We start from the raw sequence: 6000 nt of genomic DNA on the forward strand, positions 1-6000 counted from the left end.
GTCCCCAACACCTTAGAATAAAATCAGATCCCTAACAGCAGTCTGGGAGCTCCTGGGACCGCCCCTCACCATGGCAGCACGCTGGCCTTCTGTGTCCCTCCAGCCGGATCCTTGTCCCCCAGATGGGACGATCATCATCTGTTCAGCACTCGCACAGCTCAGATGGCATCTCCTGGAAGAGACTTTTCCTGATCCCCTTAACCAGAGCAGGGTTAGAAATGCTCTTGTCTGTCTGTCTGTTGATTGACTGTTAATCTGCCCACGGCCTTGGAGAATGAGCTGCACAGGGGCACAGGCTTTGTTCAGCTTGCTCACTCAGTGCCTCCACCAGGGCCTGGAGCATACAAAAACATTTCAGCAAACATTTGTTGAATGAATGACCAAACCTTTATGAGAGTGAGGGTGGTGGTGAGAGTGCAGAAGCATGGAATGAGCAGCGAGAGGCGGGCGCACCAGAACACTCGGATTACACACAGCTGGAGGCAGGCAGGCAGGATTGGAGTTGAGGAACACAGACTCCTTGACCACCATTAATGGGACTCCATTCTGATTCTAATCTGAAGAAGGACAGCTTCAGATAACTCCCCAGTCACCCCTCTTTGCTTCCTGCGTGTTTTCAGCCCCGCCCTGCAAAGGCTGCGTTGTCTTCCTCGCAGCCCCGCAGCTCAGCCCTTGGGTCTCTCTTACTTAGCTATACCGCCTCCCCTTCTCATCCAGTCTGTGCTGTGCGAAGTTGCTTCAGTCGTGTCTGACTCTGTGGACTATACCCCCGAGGCTCCTCTGTCCATGGAATTCTCCAGGCAGGAATACTGGAGTGGGTTGCCATGCCCTCCTCCAGAGAACAGTACTGACCCAGGGATCACTCCCATGTTTTTTATGTCTCCTGCATTGACAGGTGGGTTCTTTACTATTAGCTCCACTTGGGAAGCCCTTCTTCAAGGCTTGAGGCTTTAAATACCATCTTTACCCTGAGAAAGAACTCTAAAGCTGTAGTTCAAGGCCAGAGCTTTCTCCTGAGCTTCAGACTCTTAGCCAACAACTTCTTAGCATCCCCACTTGAACCTCTGATAGAGTCACACTCGCATGTCCAGAGGGGCATTCTTGACCTCCCCCCACAAACGTGCTCCACCACGGTCTTCCCCAGCTCCCCTGCTGTGACTCCATCCTTTAATTGTTCAGGCCACAATCACTCCTGTCTTTCAAACTCCATCTTGAATCACCCTTCTTTATGGTCCAACTTTCACATCCATACATGACTACTGGAGAAACGGTGCATTTGAGTAGACAGACCTTTGTCGGTAAAGTGATGTCTCAGCTTTTTACTACACTGTCTACATTTGCCATACCCTTGGAGGAGGGTGTGCTAACCCACTCCAGTATTCTTGCCAGGAGAATCCCCATGGACTGAGGAGCCTGGCTGGCTACAGTCCGTGGGGTCGCAAAGAGTCAGACATGGCTGAGCAACTAAAGCACAGCACAGGTTTGCCATAGCTTTTCTTCCAAGGAGCAAGGGTCTTTAATTTATTATCACTTATGATAATCTTTAAAGTCTGCTTTGTCTGATGTGAGTACTGCTACTCAGTCTTTCTTTTGAGTTCCATTCGCATGGAATATTTTTTCCAGCCCCTCACTTTCACTCTCTATGTGCGCTGGGAAAGGTGGAAGGCAGGAGGAGAAGGGGATGACACAGGATGAGATAGCTGTATGGCATGAGTTTGAGCAGACTCCAGGAGATAGTGGAGGGCAGAGAAGCCTGGTGTGCTGCAGTCTAGGGGTCACAAAGAGTTGGGCACAACCTAGTGACTGAACCGCAGCAACCTGTAGTAGTCAGACTCTTAAACAGCAAGCAGAAAGGGTGACTGCCAAGGGGTAAGGGGAAAGAAGGGTGGGGATTTGTTAGCTGGGTGACCAACCTAGACAGCATATGCAAAAGCAGAGACGTTACTTTGCCGACTAAGGTCCGTCTGGTCAAGGCTATGGTTTTTCCTGTGGTCATGTATGGATGTGAGAGTTGGACTGTGAAGGAGGCTGAGCACCAAAGAATTGATGCTTTTGAGCTGTGGTGTTGGAGAAGACTCTTGAGGGTCCCTTGGACTGCAAGGAGATCCAACCAGTCCATTCTGAAGATCAGCCCTGGGATTTCTTTGGAAGGACTGATGCTAAAGCTGAAACTCCAGTACTCAGGCCACCTCATGTGAAGAGCTGACTCACTGGAAAAGACTCTGATGCTGGGAGGGATTGGGGGTAGGAGGAGAAGGGAACGACAGAGGATGAGATGGCTGGATGGCATCACTGACTCGATGGATGTGAGTTTGAGTGAACTCCGGGAGGTGGTGATGGACAGGGAGGCCTGGCGTGCTGCGATTCATGGGGTTGCAAAGAGTCGGACACGACTGAGCGACTGAACTGAACTGAACTATAGAGTAGAGTTTTCAGTTTGGTGAGACGAAAGGACTTCTGGAGATGACAGAACAATGTAAGCGCTTGGCATCGCCGAGCGGCACAGCTGTCGAATGGTGCATTTGTTACGTAGTGTTGAGCACAACGTTGAAAATTTTTGATGGTTAGGATGGTAAATTCTCTGTGCATTTTACCACAATTTCTAAAAGAAAAACAAAAATGTAGATAAACCATGCAAAAATGACCAAAAGAAAGTAGGCTTTATGGCAAAAAAAAACGCATTGCTAGAAGTGAGGAGGGACACTCCATGATAAAGGTGTTCATTCACCAAGAAGACGCAGCAGTTTCGTATTTGTGTGTGCCTAGCACTCCAGTGCTCTTGCCTGGAAACTCCCATGGACGGAGGAGCCTGGTGGGCTGCAGTTCGTGGGGTCGCACAGAGTCGGACACGACTGAAGCGACTTAGCAGCAGCAGCAGCAGCACACATAGCCTCAACACATATGAGACAAAGGAGAAAGCATGGGCAGAGTTACAAAGAGGTAGAGACAGACCTGCAGATGCCTCGTGAGATGTGTGTGTCAGTAACTGTTCAAAGGAGCAGGTGGAGAATGGTAAGATGCAGATTTGAACAACTGGATAAGCAGACTTGCCCTAAAAGATACATATTATAGACAGAGACCCAGAACACTACACCCGCAACCACAGATCACAGAGCTCTCCCGAGTACACATGGAACGTTTATGAATATGCTGGGCCATATAGCAAGTCTCAACAAATTTCAGATGCTCTAAGTCATATAGAGTACATTCTCAGACAGTGATGCAATTAAGCCAGAAAACAAGAGAAAAAGTAAGTAGAAAATATCTACACATTTGAAGTCTATATATACTCCTGAATAACTGATGGATTTGGAAAATCACAGTGGGAACTGGAAATATGCTGAAAGTTTTGAAACTTACATCCCGTAATTAAGATGTTGTTCAGTTCAGTTCAGTTCAGTTCAGTCACTCAGTCGTGTCCACCTCTTTGCGACCCCATGACTCGCAGCATGCCAGGCCTCCCTGTCCATCACCAACTCCCAGAGTTCACTCAGACTACGTCCATTGAGTCCGTGATGCCATCCTGGGTCGTCCCCTTCTCCTCCCCCCAATCCCTTCCAGCATCACAGTCTTTTCCAGTGAGTCAACTCTTCGCATGAGGTGGCCAAAGTACTGGAGCTTCAGCTTTAGCATCATTCCTTCCAGTGAACACCCAGGGCTGATCTCCTTCAGGATGGACCGGTTGGATCTTCTTGCAGTCCAAGGGACCCTCAAGAGTCTTCTCCAACACCACAGTTCAAAAGCATCAATTCTTTGGTGCTCAGCCTTCTTCACAGTCCAACTCTCACATCCATACATGACCACTGGAAAACCATAGCCTTGACTAGACGGACCTTTGTTGGCAAAGTAACGTCTCTGCTTTTGAATATGCTATCTAGGTTACTCATAAGTTTTCTTCCAAGGAGTAAGCGTCTTTTAATTTCATGGCTGCAGCCACCATCTGCAGTGATTTTGGAGCCCCCCCCCAAAATAAAGTCTGACACTGTTTCCACTGTTTCCCCATCTATTTCCCATGAAGTGATGGGACCGGATGCCATGATCTTCGTTTTCTGAATGTTGAGCTTTAAGCCAACTTTTTCACTCTCCTCTTTCACTTTCATCGAGAGGCTTTTTAGTTCCTTAGGGCCATGCTAACTTGGAAAGTTTTTTAAAGCATATATTAAAAAATAAGCTTGAAATACAAATAAAGTATTTTAAAAGAGTCTGAAAAAGTGTGTGTGTGTGTATATATATATGCATGCATCACTTTGCTGTATACCTAAAACAATTAAGCACAAAGAACGTGCAAATAAATGGAAATAGTCAAAAGTTAATTGAAAAGTGATAAAATGAATAAACCCCTCATGGGGGAGTAATTAAAGCACAAATAGCCAAAACAATGAAAACATTTCTACAGATTTTTCAAAAGATAATGAGAATATTATGAACAGCTTTATGACAATAAGTACGAAAATTTGATTGAAATAAACAAGTTTCTTGAAAATACAGTTTTTCCAAACTGGCACGATCAGTCCTACATCTGACTGGTCTTAAATCCTCTATTTTAAATTAAGTCTATAATTTTAACTCTTCCTACTAAGAGAACTCCAGGCCCAGACAGCTTCATCAGTGAGTTCAGTGAGTTATGTTTAAAGAAAATATAGCACCAATCTTATTTTCAAAGACTACAAAAAGGAAATAATCCCTAACCATTCTATGACGGCCACACTGCCTTGATACTAAAACCTAGCAAAGACATTACAAAAATATAACAAGCTAATCTCACTCATAAAACTTTAAACAAATGATTAGCAGAATGAATCCAGCAATGTGTAAAGCTGATGTACATCACAACCAAGGTGGAATTTTCAATGAATGTTAGTTTGGTTTGACATTCAAAAATCAGTAAAAGATGGTGAATAAAGTTCAGCACTACTTATGATTTTTTTTTTTATGTAAGTACTAGCAAAGTAGGAATAAAGAGGAATTTTCTGAACTTGATAAATGGCGCACACACTCTTCAACAAACACACTAAGTAGTGTACAGACATACGTATCTTACCAAGTAGTGAAATGCTAAACGCTGTCCCTTTGGCTTGACAGCAAGGATGCCTACCCTGACCACTTCCATTCACTGTCACAGTGGAGCACCAAGCCTGTGCAATAAATAATCCAAAAAAGACAACTGAAAGGTGTAGGTCTGAAATGGAAGAAATGCTGTTTACAGGATAACCTGATACATGTGTTTAAAAATCCACAAATGCACAATGAGAATTAACAAGTGAGGTTAGCAAGGTTGTTAATATTAAAATGTATTTCTACATACTAGTATATCCTATATAAAGCAATAATCAGGTAGAATATAAAAAGTTTAAAAAGAAATCCTATACATGTGCAGCAATGTTTGTAGCAGCACTGTTTGCAATAACCAAGGTATGGGGGATTACTCAGCCATTTGCAGCAACATGGATGGCCTAGAGGTGATCATGCTGTGTGAGGTAAGTCAGACAAAGAAAATCAGTGTATGATGCAACTTACATGTGGAGTCTAAAAGAAATAACACAAGTGAACTTATTTACAAAACAGAAATAGACTCACAGTCATAGAAAACAAACTTACGGTTACCAAAGCGGAAAGTGGAGAGGTATAAATTAGGGGTATGGGATTAATAGATACACACCTCTATATGTAAAACAGATAAACAGGTATTTACTGTATAGTGCAGGGAACTGTATTTAATATCTTGTAATAGCCTGTAGGGGAAAAGAGTCTGAAAAAGTGTGTGTGTGCGTGTGTATATATATATACACACGCACGCACACACATATATATGCATGCATCACTTTGCTGTATACCTAAAACGATCATTATAAATCATCTACAGTTCAGTTTTTTTAATTTAAAGGTGATCACACAAAAACAGAGCCTACAACAATGGCAAAATATTGGCTACAGAAGACTATATGAGTTGAAACATATACCAGAATTCTGTGCAAAACTAACCATTCTGGAAGGGAATGG

The sequence above is a fragment of the Ovis aries genome, chromosome 11 (genome assembly GCF_016772045.2).
Source record: "Ovis aries strain OAR_USU_Benz2616 breed Rambouillet chromosome 11, ARS-UI_Ramb_v3.0, whole genome shotgun sequence".
Lineage (NCBI taxonomy): Eukaryota > Metazoa > Chordata > Mammalia > Artiodactyla > Bovidae > Ovis > Ovis aries.